Consider the following 17,769-nt stretch of genomic DNA (forward strand, 5'->3'; position numbering starts at 1 on the left):
TCACAGCAGGAAAGCACTTAAAATCAATGAGATTCAAACATCAGTATATGCAGGACCCTCCTAGGCATAAGTTCAGATTCTAAACCAGAAGTCTGAATTGAGTCCCGCACTGTAAAGCCGGCATCTCAGAGAATTTCAAAGCAGATGGTATAAGAACCATATTTTGAGAAACACTGCCCCGTTTTAGACACGAGGAAACTGAGGCCCAGCACAGGAAAGAGATTTGGCCCAGAACGCAAAATTGTCTGTCGGTGGTGAAGTCTCGAATCCAGGTCTCTTACTCTCAGCCCAACTCTGTTCACCGCGCTCCCCGGCCTCTGCTTCTCCACTCAGGGCAAACTCGTGAAATGCACTCCCAGATGATACAGGCGGCCTCGCACGGGGGACAGAATGGGAATCAGTGCCCATGCCTCGAAAGGAGAGCTTGTGGGAGCTCTTCTCTTTCTCAAGGCCTCAGTTTCCCCAATCTGTAATCATGGGACGCAGAACCACAACGCCAGCCCGTCCTCTTTTCGGGGACCAGAGGCACCACCGGTCTTGCTGTCTCTGGGCCCCTGGGCTCAGATGTTGAAGCCCGTGTGTCCCGGGAAGGCGGACCCGGGTCTCCCGCCCCCGTCCCTAAACCTTGGCGGTCCCCGCCCCAACCCCAGCACCTCACATACCTGCCTCTGCGCAGTTAACGCCGTGGGGGGCCGCCCAGTCAATCAGTTTTTCGGCTACACGGCCAATACTATCGCCGCGTCAATCTGTTGGGTAGGACCTCTGACCCCTCCTACGCGGACTCTAGTCACATGACGCGAAGCCGCCCCTCTCGGAGGGACTTCCGGCCCCAACCGGAAGAGGTTAATCTCCATGTCCTAAACTCTAAGGTTCCGCCTGCGGGCAGGAAGCGGAGGAACACTGGAGCTTTTTGGCAGCCTTTCAAAGAACTTGGGTTCGGGGCTCCTGAAAGAAAAAAACTGATTTCCGACCGGGCGCAGTGACTCCCACCTGTAATCCCAGCACTTTGGGAGGCCGAGGCAGGATGGATCACATGAGGTCAGGAGTTCGAGACCAGCCTGGCCAACATGGTGAAACCCCTCTGTACTAAAAATACAAAAATTAGCCGGTCGTGGTGGCGCACATCTGTAATCCCAGCTACTCGGGAGGCTGAGGCAGGAGAACCACTTGAACCCGGGAGGCGGAGATTGCAGTGAGCTGAGATCGCACCACTGCACTCTAGCCTGGGCGACAGAGCGAGACTCCGTCTCAAAAAGAAAAAAAGAAAGAGAAAGGAAGAAAACGTTCCGGAAAGTACCAGATAAACTTGGAACATCTTGTTACACCAGAATATAAGGATGATGGTAATAAGAATCATGGGAATATGTCAAAGAACACAGGAGCTGTCTTTAAAGAGATCCCACTGGCCAAGTCAGGGCAATTTCAGAATCAAAATATGGAGTAATAGTAATACAGTATAACTAATTGAATAAAATAGTAATCCATGAGTCTTTACAGACATAAAGAAGTGAGTATATTAATGGGTAAAGGGAAAGTCTTCCTTTTAGTAGAATGCCAACTAATAAACTGTTGTAACCGAGTGAGTTAGAGAGAAATGCCACACTTTGAGACGAATTCAGAAGTCCTTTATTAGCCGGCAACCGAGAGACAGCTAAATTTAGGAGTCCTTTATTAGCCAGTGACCGAGAGACGGCTAACGCTCGAAATTCTCTCGGCCCCGAGGAAGGGGCTAGTTTTGTTTTTATACCGTGGTCTAAATAGGGGAGGGGGGAGTTTAGCTGAAGCAATTTTTACCCTGTCTCTACTAAAAATTTTACAGAAGCAGAACTGGCAAAAAGTTAAAAAATTAATTGGTTACAAAAGCAGTTACAAAAAAATAAACAGTTCCAGGTGCAGGGGCTTAAACTATCACAAAGAGAGAAATGCAGGGGCTTTGGGTGCCATCCAGGGAGCGCATCCCCAGGAGCTGCTGGTGCAGCTTGCCTCAGTATCTTATCAGTAAGTGCATTTCTGGACATGCTTTGAGTCAGTTTACTCTGGTTATGCTCTTAAGGGAGGGAGGTAAAGGGGCTGTAAGTGAAGGAACTAAAATGGAGTCTGTCTGGCTCTCTCAGCTAAGAGAGACCATCAGGTTAAAACAAGGTAGGGTATGACAAAACATGGTGGAATTAGAAAATCAATAATATGTGGTAGAACTATAGAAATGGGATGTTTAAAACAGTAAAAGTGTCTCCCACAAATTACCTATTGATTACAAAGGGAAAACGGTGATGTTACAGAGGTGTAACCTAGCAGAACAAATGGATCAAAGTGATCAAAGTTAACACCACTAGTTAGTGGGTCAGATCAAGGGCCTCCTAATAAAATGCACTGAGGATACATCTCTTCTGTGGTATTTCTGTCAGAAGTGCACCGTGCACATCTCATGAGGAAGCGCTAGAGAACCCCAAATGAAGGACACTCTCTACAAAATAATTCATTGTCATGAAAAACAGAAAAGCCGAGGAACTGTTCCAGTTTAAAGAAGTTAAAGAAGACTAAAGAGGCATGACAACAAAACATGGTGTGTGATTCTAAATAGAACCCTGGACTGGGGTGGTGGTGGTGGAATAGTTGTAATGGACAATATTGGGACAAGTAACGAAATTTGAATATGGATTGTGGATTAGCTGTTAATATTGTATCAAATCACATACTGATAGGTGATGGAGCTTGTGACTTGCACTCAAGCAGTCATTGGAGTTATTGACAGCCATCTTCATTCATTCAACAAATATTATGAAATGCCTACAGTTACCCAGGAACTGTTAGGGATTGGACTTGAGTAGGAGGTGAACATAGTAGATAAAGGCCGGGCTCAGTGGCTCACGCCTGTAATACCAGCACTTTGGGAGGCCGAGGCAGGCAGATCAGCTGAGGTCAGGAGTTCAAGACCAGCCTGGCCAACATGGTGAAATCCCGTCTTTACTAAAAATACAAAAATTAGCTGGACATGGTGGCAGGTGCCTGTAATCCCAGCTACTTGGGAAGCTGAGGCTGGATAATTGCTTGAACCCAGGAGACAGAGGTTGCAGTGAGCCAGGATTGCGCCATTGTATTCCAGCCTGGGTGACAAGAGCAAAACTCCGTCACACACACAAAAAAGTAGATGAAATAAGCTCATAGATGAAATTCCTAGTCTGCCAGCCACCCTTCTCAAGTTCCTGTGATCAAGAAGTAATACAGGGGACGTTTCCAGTCACACAAACCTGGATTCGAAACCAGGCTCTAAAAGAAAAACAGCCCCTGATATTCAGGAGATGGTCTGGAACTCACAAATAGACCTTAGTGTGTTCTCTTATTGAACATAAAAACTTCACAGAACAGCATCAAACAAGACCACTATGTGACCATGATGGATCAGGACAATAACAAAACCACTCGAATCATGTCTGAACCCAGACAAAACATGAGCATTGTTCAAACTACAAAAATGGCCAAACATTTCTTTTCTTTTTTTTTTTTTTTTTTTGAGATGGAGTCTCGCTCTGTTGCCCAGGCTGGAGTGCAGTACCGCGATCTCGGCTCACTGCAACGTCTGCCTCCTGGGCTCATGCCATTCTCCCGCCTCAGCCTCCCGAGCAGCTGGGACTACAGGCGCCCGCCACCACACCCGGCTAATATTTTGTATTTTTAGTAGAGACGGGGTTTCACTGTGTTTGCCAGGATGGTCTCGATCTCCTAACCTCGTGATCCGCCCGCCTTGGCCTCCCAAAGTGCTGGGATTACAGGCATGAGCCACTGCACCCAGCCCCCTCCTTCTAAATAACGTTTGTCAGGGTATTCGCTGATAGACAGCATCCAATCCAGAAAACCTCATTTTCTTAAACCCTACTCCAAATCACCTAATGCAAGCCCAAATCCTATGTGTCTTTTGTAACACTTTGTTACTGAGATGTCCCCTTGTTTTGTTTGTTTGTTTTTGAGACAGAGTATCACTGTGTCATTCAGACTGGAGTGCAGTGGTGCAATCTCGGCTCACTGCAGCCTCTACCTCCTGGATTCAAGTGATTCTTCTGCCTCAGCTTCCCGCGTAGCTGGGATTACAGGTGCCCACCGTCACACCCGGATCATTTTTGCATTTTTAGTAGGGACGGGGCTTCACCTTGTTGACCAGACTGATCTCGAACTGCTGACCTCAAGTGATCCTCCGACATTGGGCTTCTACAGTGCCGGGATTACAGATGTGAGCCACCAAGCCCAGCCGCCCTATTGTTTTTCATGATTCATGTCCTCACACCCTTACCCCATAACAAGTGATAAACTCAATTTGTTTAACCACAGTTGTGTTCCAATTTCTTCCTACCTCAAAAGGTTGTTATGAGGATACTTGGAACAAGTTCAGTACAGAGTGAGCTTTCTCTATCAGTCAATCCATTATCTATTTTTTATTTAAAAAAAAAAAACATGGTCTCGGCCGGGCGTGGTGGCTCAAGCCTGTAATCCCAGCACTTTGGGAGGCCGAGACCGGCGGATCACGAGGTCAGGAGATCGAGACCATCCTGGCTAACCTGGTGAAACCCCGTCTCTACTAAAAAATAGAAAAAACTAGCCGGGAGAGGTGGCGGGCGCCTGTAGTTCCAGCTACTCAGGAGGCTGAGGCAGGAGAATGGCGTAAACCCGGGAGGCGGAGCTTGCAGTGAGCCGAGATCACGCCACTGCACTCCAGCCTGGGCGACAGAGCGAGACTCCGTCTCAAAAAAAAAACAAAAAACGAAAAACAAAACAAAACAAAAAACATGTTCTCAGTCTGTGGCCCAGACTGGAGTGCAGTGGCACACCATCCTGACTCACTGCAGCCTTCAACTCCCGGGCTCAAGTGGTCCTCCCACCTCAGTCTCCTGAATAACTGTGACTACAAGCACGCTCCACACCAGCTAATATTTTTAAATTTTTTGTAGAGACAGGGTCTCGCTGTTGCCCAGGCTGGTCTCGAACTCCTGACCTCAAGGGATCCTCCCAGTTTGGTCTCCCAAACTGTTGGGATTACAGGCATGAGCCACCTCACCCAATGCTTTCAATGTACTTTAAAAAAATTCTTTCTTTCTTTTTTTTTTTTTGAGATAGCACCTCACTCTGTCACTCAGACTGGAGTACAGTGATGCCATCTCACCTCACCTCAACCTCCACCTCCCTAGCTCAAGCGATTCTCCTGGCTCAGCCTCCTGAGTAGCTGGGATTACAGGTACATGCCACTATCACCCAGCTAATTTTTGTATTTTTAGTAGAGATGGGATTTCACCATGTTGGCCAGGTTGGTCTCGAACTCCTGACTTCAGGTGATCTGCCCTCCTCAGCCTCCCAAAGTGTTGGGATTACAGGCATGTGCCACCACATTGCCTCCTCAGCTTGCATTGTTTCTAGAAGAACCTGCACCATACCTTTATCTGTAGCCTTCACCCAGGTCTTAAGAAGCACGAAGTTTTAACTGTGGACACGGGATTTGGTGGAGCAGCAGTCACGACTGTGGGCATGAGTAGCAAGACTGCAGCAGCACATTGACTATAGAATGAAATGCATCCTACAGGAAGGCAGAATCTTCTTTGGCGCCTTTAAGGCGTTTGACAAGCATGTGAATTTGATCCTTTGCGATTGTGATGAGTTGAGAAAGATCAAGCCAAAGAATGTGAAGCAACCAGAGCTCAAAGAAAAGCACTTTTGGGGTCTGGCGTTGCTGCATGGGGAGAACTTGGTGTCCGTGACTGTGGACGGGCTACCCCACCAAGATACTGGCATTGCTCGGGTACCACTTGCTGGAGCTGCAGGAGGCCCTGGCGTTGTTAGGGCAGCTGGTAGAGGAGTATCAGCTGGTGTATCAATTTCCCAGGCTCCTGCTAGATTAGCAGGCCCTGTCCCAGAAGTTGAGGAACCATCCCAGCAGGTAATGACTCCACAGAGAAGAGCATTACTGGAGCCCCAACACAGTACCCACCAGGACTGGGGACTCCACCCCCACCTGTTGGCAGAGCAGCCCCACCTCCAGGCATTATGTTTCCTCTACCTGGTATGAAACCACCCATGGGCCTACCAATTGGGCCTCCCCTTGCTGGAGGGATGCCAATAGGCATGCCCCCTCCAGGAATGAGACCCCCTCCACCAGGAACGCATCCACCAAGACCCTAGGATACTGCTGGTCCATCTCAGTCACTTTTCCCCCTACAATGCATCTTGTGAAACTGTGTCCTGTTTGTGAGCTTTTTGTCCCTTTTTTCTGCATTAATCATAGCTAATAATAAATGCCTAAAGCAATTAAACTGTGGGAAAAAAGATATTGAAGCCATCAGCTTTCATTAAGATAAATTCATTGATTATATTCCTCTTTGCTCTTTTTGTTGGGTTCATAAGGTGGAAAAAATGGAAAAGAGTTCAACTTTTCCTTAGTCAGAATGAGGTCATTCTCATGGTCTTTTCTGGAAAGCAATAACCACATTCCTGAAACTTTAACATTAGGGAACCAACACTGTTTATTTCTTCATGTTCTTGTTATTTAAAACGTTCCCAAGAAGTAACAGAATTGAAACTACAAAACTTGGAAGCACTTCAGCTTCAAAAATATATCAAGTAGTATCTTCTCTGCTTTAGCACACTAAGGCACTTATAGTCCCTGGAAGCCCTGTTGGTGATGTTGGCATTTATCCTGCCAGAACCCAGCATAGATTTAATATTATTTGACACCCACAACACATTGTGCTGAATAAAAAAATATTCATTCTGGTGGGGAATGATTTTAAAAATATACATTTTCTGATTTCTTCCTCTGCTTGCTCATGAGTCCCCGTGCCTCCTCCCCTTCTTTGCCTTTACTCCTCTAATAATAACAGTAGCTAATATTTATTGAATGTTTATAATGTGCTGCATACTGTGCCAAGGGCTTTATGCAATTTAACCCTCACCCCAGGATTGTGAAGGAAGTCTTATTACAGATGAGACGCTAGAGGACCAGAGAAGTTAAGCAACATGCCCAAGGCCACACAACTGGTAAGAATCAGGCCCCAAATTGGAATCTGCTCTCAAAACCTGCTCCTGTTGAAATATTGCTTCACCACCCTGGCACAAAGAGTAGGGTCTGTGAAGGGATGGAGGGAGGGATACGCTGGCAGGGAAGGAAGGGCTTGGGATAGTGGGTGGGCCTGGTGGGAGTGGAAGACCATTCAGAGACATTTAGACCCTCTCCAGAGGGCAGAGGGAAGGGGTGGAGATTAGGAACACAACCCAAATAGAAGGCCCCTGTAGAACCTCAGGGGGAGCCACAAGTTTGGGGGACCAGGAAGGTTGAAGAGTAGGTAAATTAGGCCAGGCGCAGTGGCTCATGCCTGTAATCCTAGCACTTTGGGAGGCTGAGGCAGGCCAATCACCTGAGGTCAGGAATTCGAGACCAGCCTGGCTAACATAGTGAAACCCTGTCTCTACTAAAAGTACAAAAATTAGCCAGGCATGGTGGCGGGTGCCTGTAATCCCAGCTACTTGGGAGGCTGAGGTAAGACAATCGCTTGAGCTGGGGAGGTAGAGGTTGCAGTGAGCCGAGATCACGCCATTGCACTCCAGCCTGGGCGACAAGAGTGAAACTCTGTCTCAGAAAAAAAACAAAACAAAACAAAACAAAACAAAACAAAACAAAAACAACCAGGGCCGGGTGTGGTGGCTCACGCCTGTAATCCCAGCACTTTGGGAGGCTGAGATGGGCGGATCACAAGGTCAGGAGATCGAGACCATCCTGGCTAACACGGTGAAACCCTGTCTCTACTAAAAATACAAAAAATTAGCCAGGTGTGGTGGCGGGCGCCTGTAGTCCCAGCTACTGGGGAGGCTGAGGCAGGAGAATGGCATGAACCCGGGAGGTGGAGCTTGCAGTGAGCGGAGATTGCACCACTGCACTCCAGCCTGGGCGACAGAGTGAGACTCTGTCTCAAAAAAAAAAAAAAAAAACAACCAAAGAGTGGGTAAATTATAAGGTGGGAGAAGGGCATGATTAAGGACAGCGCCACAGGTGTTTACTTGCCAAGTGAAGAGAGGCAAGAAGTCTGGGAGACCTTCTGGCCCATGCGATCTTTTTTTTTTTTTTTTTTTTTTTTTAACAAAGTCTGCCTCTGTCACCCAGGCTGGAGTACAGTGGCACGATCTTGGCTCATTGCAACCTCTGCCTCCTGGGTTCAAGTGATTCTCGTGCCTCGGCCTCCCGAGTAGCTGGAATTAGGCAGACACTCACCACTACACCCAGCTAATTTTTTGTATTTTTAGTAGAGATGGGTTTTCACCACGTTGCCCAGGTGGTCTCGAACTCCTGAGCTCAGGCAATCTGCCTGCCTCGGCCTCCCAAAGTACTAGAATTATAGGCATGAGCCAGCCCTATTTGATCTTTTAGGACTCACAGGTCCCTGCCCTTCTCGGGGACCAATTTTATCATCTGTTCAATGCAAGGAGAGAGAGAGGATTCCAGCATCCCAGGGAGCACCAGCTCTGGTGGGTGGTGAGGAGGTAGCATCATTTTCTCCTCGAGTCTCCTCGCCTGACATGGGGGAGAAGGTTCCCTGGACCTGGCCAGTTCACTGCCCCTACCCCACATTAGTCTCTCCTCATAGGTACAGGAGGCTGAGAGAGGAAGACCATGTCTGCAGACAGAAGTGAGAATAAGCCAGAGAAAGTACTCCCTGATTCTCCTAAATCCCGGTGCTTCCACAGAGGAGTGGCCAGGTTAGGAGCATGGCCTCATTAGTCCCCAGATCTGGAGCAAATAGGCAGATCTTTGCTGTGTGCCCTCAGACAGGCCACCCACCCCTGGGCCTCAGGCTCCTCTCATTCTCTGTGTATGGGTGCTAGGGTCACGTTGAAGCCCACTGCACCCCTGCCGTCAAGCTCCCTGCCCCAGGACAGCTCAGGGTCCATTTATTCTGTCTCCTACTGGGGCTTGGCCCAGGGCTCTGCCCTCACGGTGGACCTGATGTTCAGGAGCAGAGTGAACCAGCTTGACCTTTCAGATTCAGGTCTGATAGTGATAGTATTTTTTGTTTAGATACATGGCCACCAGCTAGTATCTGAGCCGTATTCTGGGATCTTCTGAGACCTAGGTCAGCAGGACTCTATTCTTGGGAATTAGGCTCTTTCCAGAGGATTCTAGGATATTCCTAGCAAAGACGAGGCATGGCCAAAAGTTCGGGAAGCTGGCCAGGAACAGCAGTTCACATCTGTAATATAAACATTTTGGGAGACCGACAAGGGACAATTACTTAAGGCTAAGAGTTCAAACCAGGCCAGGCAATGTAGCAAGACCCTGTCTCTACAAATAAAACTTTAGCTGGGCATGGTGGCATTCACCTGTAGTCCCAGCTACTGAGAAGGCTGAGGTGGGAAGATGACTTGAGCCCACGAGCTTCAGGCTGCAATGAGCTGTGATCATGCCGTTACATTTCAGCCTGTGTGACAGAGTCAGACCTTTTCTCTGAAAATAAAATAAAATAAAACCACCACCACCACCAAAAACTCTGGAAACCAGGAAAAGAAATACTAGTGAAGAGAAGGAGAATATGAAAAGGCACTGAGAAATTATGGAATTATGGGATCCTGGGTAGTGTGGAGAGGGAGGGAGGTGGGGTACTCATTGGACAGTGGAGCTGCCTTACACATCTGGGAGACTGAAGGAAGGGCAGATGTTTGCTCTGGGCCTAGTATGTGCCGGGTATTATGGGCAGGTCCTTCCTTTTTTTTTTTTTTTTTTGACAGGGTCTCACTCTGTCACCCAGGCTGGAGGAGGGCAGTGGTGCGATTTCGGCTCACTGCAGTCTCAACCTCCCTAGGCTCAGGTGCTCCTCCAACCTCAGCCTCCTGGGTAGTTGGAACTACAGGCATGTGCCACCATGCCCAGCTAATTTTTATATTTTTTGTAAAGACAGCATCTTGCCATGTTGTCCAGGCTGGTCTTGAACTTCTGGGCTCAAGCAACCTGCCTGCCTTGGCCTCCCAGAGTGCTGAGGTTATAGCTGTGAGCCACTGTGCCTGGCCGGGAGGTCCTTTTCTTGTTTTCTTTGTTTTTGAGATGAAATCTCACTCTGTTGCCCAGGCTGGAGTGCAGTGGTACAATCTCCGCTCACTACAACCTCTGCCTCCCGAGTTCAAGTGATTCTCCTGTCTCAGCCTACTGAGCAGCTGGGATTACAGGCGCGCCACACCACGCCCAGCTAATTCTTTTGTATTTTTAGTAGACACAGGGTTTCACCATGTCGGTCAGGCTGGTCTCAAACTCCTAGAGGTCCTTTTCTCATACTTTTCTCAGTGAGTCCTTTTTAACAGTTCATTGAGGAAATAATTATTTGTGGCCACTTTACAGAGGAGGAAGCTGAAGTTCAGAGAGGTGAGGAAATGTGACCAAGGTCGCACAACAAGGAAACAGAGCCAAATTCAGTGCCTCTAAGTCCAGAAGGATGAACTAGAAGTAGAGTTGCCAGATAAAATACAGGATTGCCCAATTAAATTTGAAGTTCACATAAACATCAAATTTTTAAAAATATAAATATGTCCCAAATATCACCCGGGACATACTTCCATTTAAAAATTATTACGCTGGGTGTGGTGGCTCATGCCTGTAATCCCAACACTTTGGGAAGCCAAGGCAGGAGGATCGCTTGAAGCCAGGAGTTTGAAACTAGCTTGGGCCACATAGTGAGACCCCATCTCTACTAAAAGTTTTAAAAATTAGCCAGGCATGGTGGTGCATGCCTATCGTCCCAGTTACTCAGGAGGCTGAAGTGGGAGGATCACTTGAGCCCAGGAATTCAAGGCTGCAGTGAGCCATGATTGTGCCACTGCGCTCCAGTCTGGGCAACAAAGCAAGATCTTGTCTCAAAAAAAAAAAAAAAAAAAAAATTATATGTTGTTTATCTAAAATTCAGAATTACCTTGATGACTTTTCTTTTTTGCTAAATCTTTGGTAGAGGGAATGCCTACACCTTGACAGCATAAAAGGGCAGAGCCTAGGACTGTGGGGTCTGGGAGAGACGTGAGAGCGACATCGCGACCCCTTCTCAGGCCTTGAGGAGGAGGCCCAGGCACTAGCACCAGGTCACCAGGGTCTACACAAACCAAGGTCTACATAGCTCCCAGACAGGTGTCTAGAAACTTTCCCAGGGCCTAGGGCAATGAAGACTTAAAGGGACAATGGCCCTCAGACTCTCCCCAACCCTGTACCACATTTATTCACCCTCCCCCATACCAAGAAATTGCCCTATCCTTTGTCCATCCATGTTCAGGCCAAAAACCTGGGAATCATTCTTGTTTCCCCAGTACTACATGTAGAGCTGTGCTATCCAAAACAGTGGTCTTTAGCCTCATGTGGCTGAGTGCTTGAAGTGAAATCCAAATTGAAATGCACAGTAAGTGTAAATAAAATACACACAGGATATCAAAAACTTGGTACCAAAAAAGGGTGTAAAATGGCTTGTTAATAATTTTTAAAAATAGTGATTACATATTGAAATATTTTACACATTGGATCACATAAAGTGTATTATTAATCTTTTTTTTGAGACCAAGTCTCACTCTGTCATCCAGACTGGAGTGCAGTGGCGGGATGGATCAAAGCTCACCTCAGCCTGAACTCCTGGGCTCATACTGATCCTCCCACCTCAGCCACCAGGGGCGTGCCACCAGGCCCAGCTCATAAAATGTCTTATTAAAATTACTTTCACCTGTTTCTTTTATGTTCTTGATGGCTAGAAAATTTCAGATTACATTTGTGGCTAGCATTGGAATTCTGTTGACCAGTGTGGGTGTAGACATGGTCTGATTTGTTCATCTGTAAAATAGGCTTGGAGAGGTGGAATCATTGGCTAATAGTCATACCGTGGCAGAGTGGCATGGGAAATCAGGTTATTTTGAACCCTGAGCCCATGGCTCCCCGTCAGTCCCCTGGGCTGACATTTGACCTCTTCCAGAATCATATACCGTCTTGAAACCACAACCAGCCCTCAGTGGAGACCTAAGGTATGCTCACCCATCCTAGTGTGGGGACTTAGGGGTGGGGGTGGGGGTGGGGGCGGGGGCTTCCTGGATGAGATTGTAACCCCCCAACAAATTCACCTTGCCTGCTGCCTAGACAGAGCCAATTTATCAAGACAGGGGAATTGGAACAGGGAAAGAGTGATTCACACAGAGCCGGCTGTGGGGGAGATCCGAGTTTTATTGTCAGTCAAATCAGTCTCCCAGAGCATTTGGGGATCAGAGTTTTTGAAGATAATTTGTAGAGGCTTGGGAAGTGGGGAATGCTGACTGGTCAGGTTGGAGATGGAATCACAGGGGGCCGAAGGGAGTTTTTCTTGCTGTCTTCTGTTCCTGGGTGGGATGGCAGAACTGGGTGAGCCACATTACTGGTCTGGGTGGTGTCAGCTGATCCATCCACTTCAGGGTCTGCAAAATACCTTAAGCACTGCTCTTAGGTTTTACAATAGTGATGTTATCCCCAGGAGCAATTTGGGGAGGTTCAGACTCTTGGAGCCAGAGGCTGCATGACTCTAAACTGTAATTTCTAATCTTGTAGTTCATCTGTTAGTCTTGCAAAAACAGACTGGTCCCCACCAGGCAAGAAAGGGGTCTTTTTGAAAAAGTGCTATTACCAATTTGGTTTCAGAGTCAAACAATTAACTGAATTCCTTCCCAAAATTAGTTTGGCTTGTGTCCAGGAATGAACAAGGACAGCTTAAAGGTTAGAAGCAAGATGGAGTCAGTTAGGTCTGATTTCTTTCACTGTCATGATTTCCTCATTTACAGTTTTTGCAAAGGTGGTTTCAGGATGGCTAAGCCAACATCTCAAGGATGAGTAAGATCAAGCCAGGTAAAGGAGGGGGAAAAGTGTTTTAGGCAAAGGGAACAGCATGTGCAAAGCCTCTTAGAGAGCGTGTTAATTGAGGATATTAATGTAGTTCTGTGTGGTTAGAACAGAGATGTGGGGAGTAGGTGAGGTCAGCTGGGCTCAGATCCTGCAGCGCCCACCAGGCTTCAACATGAGGGCCAGAGAGGTCAGAAGACAGATATAGACAGTGGAGAGACCTGGCTATGTTTGTGTTTTAGAAAGATTGGACCTGCTACCGTTTGGAGAACCCCTGTTCCAAGATATAAAATGGAGAACCAGAGAAGAAAAGGGTTTGTTCAGGGTCATAGAGCGAATCAGAGGGGGTAGGGCCTGGCCAAGAAGGACTTGGCGGGCAGGCACAATGGACCAGGAAAGGGGCAAAGGCAGCCTTGTTCAGGAGTCTCAAGGAGGCACGGGCACAGGGTGTCCACTAGGTGACAGCAGAGGCTGGTCCAAACTCCAGGGGCTTCCGGCAGTACCCACCCTGCTTTTCCACAAGCCTTCCTCTTTCCATTTCCCTGGTCTGGGCATCAGAGGGCCTCTCTCCTAACCCTCTTCTCCAGACCCCAGAGCAGCAAGGAGAGCCCTGGGTGTCAGGAGGCTCAGAGACTAGCCCTAGCTCCATTTCCCCTCTGCCATTGACATTGGGCAAATTCACAGATAAAAAATTGCTTGAGAACTTGAGTCTTTGGCTGTAGAAATGGAAGTGGCATTATTAGTCTACCAGGATCCACATTCTATAGTTAGATCTCCTGCTGAGCCTCTTGATCCTCCTTTAATGCTCCTTGTCCACCCACCCTCTTCATTCTATCTTGTGAGTTAGACTCCCAGAGACTCTCCAGGGCCCCAAGGCCCAGGCCAGCCCCAAGAGGGAAGGAAGGGATATAAGCTAAGTTCTCTGAGTTAGAGCCAACACAAACAGCCCATGTTTAAACCTCAGCCAAGGGGCCTTGCGTAGAACAAAAGAGTGGATGTGTCGCAAGAGCTTTGGGCAAATGTGATCTCCTCCTGGGGCCTCCATTGTGAAATGAGGTGAAGAGTTCCTGGGTGTTTTCACTTCACTCCTGCTGGGCAGGGTTACCGGGTATAGTAAACAAAAACACAGGATGTGCAGTTAAATTAGAATTTCAGGTAACTAAAAAAATAATTGCAGCTAGGCGCGGTGGCTCATGCCTGTAATCCCAGCACTTTGGGAGGCCGAGGCAGGCAGATCACTTGAGGTCAGGAGTTCAAGACCAGCCTGGCCAACATGGTGAAACCCCATCTCTACTAAAAATACAAAAATTAGGTGGGCGTGGTGGCGGGAGCCTGTAATCCAAGCTACTTGGGAGGCTGAGGCAAGAGAATCGCTTAAACCCAGGAGGTGGAGGTTGCAGTGAGCTGAGATTGTGCCACTGCACTCCAGCCTAGGCAACAAAGCAAACTCCATCTCCACTAAAAATACAAAAATTAGTCGGGTATGGTGGCACACGCCTGTAATCCCAGCTACTCGGGAGGCTGAACAGGAGAATTGCTTGAACTTGGGAGGTGGAGGTTGCAGTGAGCTGAGATCATGCCACTGCACTCCAGCCTGGGTGACAGAGCAAGACTCCATCTCAAAAAAACAACAAAAAAATTAAAATCATATGTCCAAAAACTTGTACATGAATGTTCATAGTAGCATTATTCATAATAGCCAAAGAGTGGAAACAACCCAAATGTCCACCAGCTGATGAATGGATAAACAAAATGTGGTATATCCATACAATGGAAAATTATCCAGTCATAAAAAGGAATGAAGTACAAATAGATGCTACAACCACAGATGAACCTTGGAAACATGCTAAATGAAAAGTGGCAATCACAAAAGACCACACATTGTACACTTCTTTAGATATGAAATGTATAGAATATGCAACTCTATAGAGACATAAAGTAGATTAGTGGTTTATAGGGGATGGGGGGAGAGAGGAAGGCAGAGTGACTTACAGGATTTCCTTTTGGGATGATGAAAATGTTCTGAAATTAGATAGTGGTGATGGTTGCACAACTATGGATATACTAAAAAACATTGAACTGTATACTTTAAATGGATGCATTGTATGGTATGTGAATTGCGTCTCAAAAGTTCTGTTACCAAAAAAAAGTCAGATGGGGCTGTACTTATCTGAAGGCTTGACTGGGGCTTAAGGGTCTGCTTCCAAGTAGCTCACTCACAAGGATGTTAACAGCTTCAATTCCTCCCTCACCACATGGGCATCTTCATAGGGCTGCTTGAATGTCCTTTTTGTTTTTTGTTTTGTTTTTCTTTTGCCTTGCTTTTGAGGCAGTGAGATCCTGCAACTCTGTTGCAGTTGGAGTGCAGTGGTACAATCATGGTTCCCTGGAGCTTTAACCTCCAGGGCACAAGCTATCCTCCCATCTCAGCCTCCCAAATAGCTGGACCACAGGTGTGTGCCACTATGCCCAGCTAATTGTTTTCTTTCGTTGTTTTTTTGTTTTTTTTTTTTGTTGTTGTTGTTTGTTTTTTTGAGACGGGGTCTTGCCATGTTAGTCAGGCTGGTTTCAAACTCCTGGTCTCAAGCAACCCTCCTGCCTCAGCCTCCCAAAGTGTCGGGATTACAGGTGTAAGCCACCACACCTGGTCCTGCTTGAATGTCTTTGTGACATGTCAGCTGGCTTCCACAGAGTCATCCAGGAAGAAGAGCAAGAAGTCAGGCACAATGCCTGTTATGACTTAGTCTCAGAAGTTACCTCACTTCCACCACATTTTATTTGTTAGAAGCAAGTCACTAAATATAGCTCATACTCAAGGTAGGGGAATTAGGCTCCACCGTTTGAAAGGAGGAGTATCAAAGAATTTCTGCACATCTTTTTAAACCACCACGGCTTCTAATGTTGCTCTGTGACCTAGAATGATTTCTGTATTGTCCCTGACTCCCCATCTCTCTCTGTCTCTCTTTTATTCTAGTTTAATGTGCTATTGAATTGAATAATGTGTTTCTTCCCATCTACTGAGATGTTTAGTTTTAGACACAAGTTGCGTCTCATTCTTTGTTCCCTCAACTTAGGGCTGGGCTTCGTTGATGGCAGGTATGCTAGAGGCTGAACTACCTGGAAATCTTACAGGCATGGTCCTATAGCCATAGATTTGTACTCCATAACCCTAGGATCTCCTGGAAGAAGACTGCCTTCTGGGCTTCCTCCCCAGAGGCCTGACTCTGTCTGTCTTACTGGGTTTCCTCTCTTGGTCTGCAGTGGGGACTGCCCCAGCAAATGGGTGGGTACTTTCCCAGATGTGGCAGCAGTCTTCTAACAACCTCCAGTCGCAGCACCATCAGGATCTGCAGAGCAGAAGCCACTGTCTTCCTGGGAAGCCCCCCAGCCAAAGTCTGGTCACAGCTGGGACACTAGGGCTTGGCCATTTCTGCCCAACTGTGACTCTTCTACAGGCAGTCTTTGCACCAGAGCTCCCTGTTGGCTGGCTGAGACTTTTTCAGAATGGCACTGCAGCATGAGGCTCTTCTCAACCAACCCTCCTTCCCCTCTCTTCCCATAGATGTCAGATCTGAAACATGGTCGGAAGGCTTTCCCTGCCCAGTCCTGCTTCTTCCCCCTTTATCTTTCATAGACATTTCCTCTGATAAATCTCTTGCACCTCTAACTCTAGCTTGGCAGCAGTTTCCTAGAGGACCCAGCTGACACCCAGGCCCTGGCCCCTCTCTGTGGCTGCCAGATCCCAGTTCCCCGGGGACATGAATTCCCTCTCCACCCCTTCTGACTGCTCTATTCCCTCTCCCTTCCTCTCTCTTTCACAGGCTGTGTCCAGAGTCTCAACCTGTGCCTGGTACATAGTAGACTCAGTAACTACTTGTTTTTGAATGAACACAGAATACTCTGGAGCTAGGCACAGCCCGCCCCATTCTCCTGGCATAGAGAGCCACAGAGAGGCCCCTGGGTAAGGCTGGGAGTGCCAGCTCTATGGGGCAGAGGGAAGGCACCCTTCAGGCCACTGGGGAAGGAAGGCCTGAAGCTGGGAGGCTGTGGGAGAGCCAAGAGTCTCCCAGGCCCCAGAGAGGCCCTCCCCACACGCCAGGGGAAGTTGAAGCTGGCTTCTCTCTGGATCTGCTGGGTGAGCCACTCCTCTTCTTGGGCCTTACTCCACACCTCTCAACTATGGGATGAGAAGCCCCACCCTGCCTGTCTCCCCAGGGAGGGGCAGGGGTAGTGAGCTTCAGGTGAAGTCATGTCTGGGAAAACATGAATGGGAAAGGGCAGGGCACATGGGGTTAGGGGGTTTGCCCTCTGTATTCCTGGGCCTGGGGTCATGGTGTGGAGGGGACAGAGCAGAGAAAGGAAGAAGAGAGAAGAATTAGGAGAGAGGGAGAGGTGGAAACACAGAAGGAGAGAGGGAGAGAGACCCAGACACAGACACACGGACACACAGAGAGGGAAACAAAAGACAGAAGAAAAAATGAGAGACAGAGAGGAAGGAAATGAGAGCTAGAGGAGGCGGTGAGGGGAAAAAAGGAGAGAAACCAAAAGACAATGAAACAGAAAGAGGAAAACTGAGAGACGGGGGAGGAAATGAGGGAGGGAAAGAGAGAAATTAAGAAAGCAATGTGAAAGACTGGGTGCGGTGGCTCATGCCTGTAATCCCAGCACTTTGGGAGGCCGAGGTGGGCGGATCACAAAGTCAGGAGTTCAAGACCAGCCTTGCCAACATGGTGAAACTCCATCTCTACTAAAAATACAAAAATTATCCAGATGTGGTGGTGGGCGCCTGTAATCCCAGCTACTTGGGAGGCTGAGGCAGGAGAATCGCTTGAACCCAGGAGGCAGAGGTTGCAGTGAGCCAAGATTGAGCCCTTACACCCCAGCCTGGGTGACAGAGCATGACTGTGTCTCAGAAG

The 17,769-nt window shown here is 47.8% G+C and overlaps 1 protein-coding gene and 1 pseudogene across 3 annotated transcripts in view; one reads left to right on the forward strand and one right to left on the reverse strand.

Moving 5' to 3' along the window:
• The window catches only part of RNF185 (ring finger protein 185), a 46,164-nt gene extending 45,339 nt beyond the window's left edge, over positions 1-825 (reverse strand). The window contains exon 1 of one of the 3 annotated variants that reach the window (XR_001892225.3): positions 663-818. The gene's annotated coding sequence lies outside the window, so the exon portion shown is untranslated. Of the gene's footprint in view, positions 1-662 lie in introns of all 3 variants that reach the window. The other 2 variants (XM_003905450.5, XM_031656368.1) reach the window with 2 other exon arrangements.
• LOC101015393 lies at positions 391-7,411 on the forward strand (annotated as a pseudogene).
• The last annotated feature ends 10,358 nt before the right edge of the window (positions 7,412-17,769 follow it).

Source organism: Papio anubis, chromosome 16 (genome assembly GCF_008728515.1).
Source record: "Papio anubis isolate 15944 chromosome 16, Panubis1.0, whole genome shotgun sequence".
Taxonomy (NCBI): Eukaryota; Metazoa; Chordata; class Mammalia; order Primates; family Cercopithecidae; genus Papio; species Papio anubis.